We start from the raw sequence: 272 nt of genomic DNA, 5'->3' as shown, positions 1-272 counted from the left end.
TGCACACTTGCCAAGGCTGTCAGGGTGTGTGAGGTAGCTGCTGTTCCTCCTGCCAAGTTGGGGGCACTGACTTGAGAAGACAGGGGTGCGGGGAGAGTGGTCAAGCAACTGGTTGCAGCGCGTTGACCTAGATAAGACTCAGGAAAAGCTCGGGCAACCAACCCAAGCGGGGAACCAGGCTCAGAGCTTGGGTATTTACGGACAGAAGACAGAGTAGCTTTTTGGCAGGCAAAATAGATTCCCTAAAAAAACAGGGGACGGGAAAAGGGGCT

The sequence above is a fragment of the Python bivittatus genome, unplaced genomic scaffold, assembly GCF_059951505.1.
Source record: "Python bivittatus isolate LINGU-HERP-01145 unplaced genomic scaffold, Pbiv_v1 ctg000440_np1212, whole genome shotgun sequence".
Classification (NCBI taxonomy): domain Eukaryota; kingdom Metazoa; phylum Chordata; class Lepidosauria; order Squamata; family Pythonidae; genus Python; species Python bivittatus.
This window is presented reverse-complemented; position numbering follows the sequence as displayed.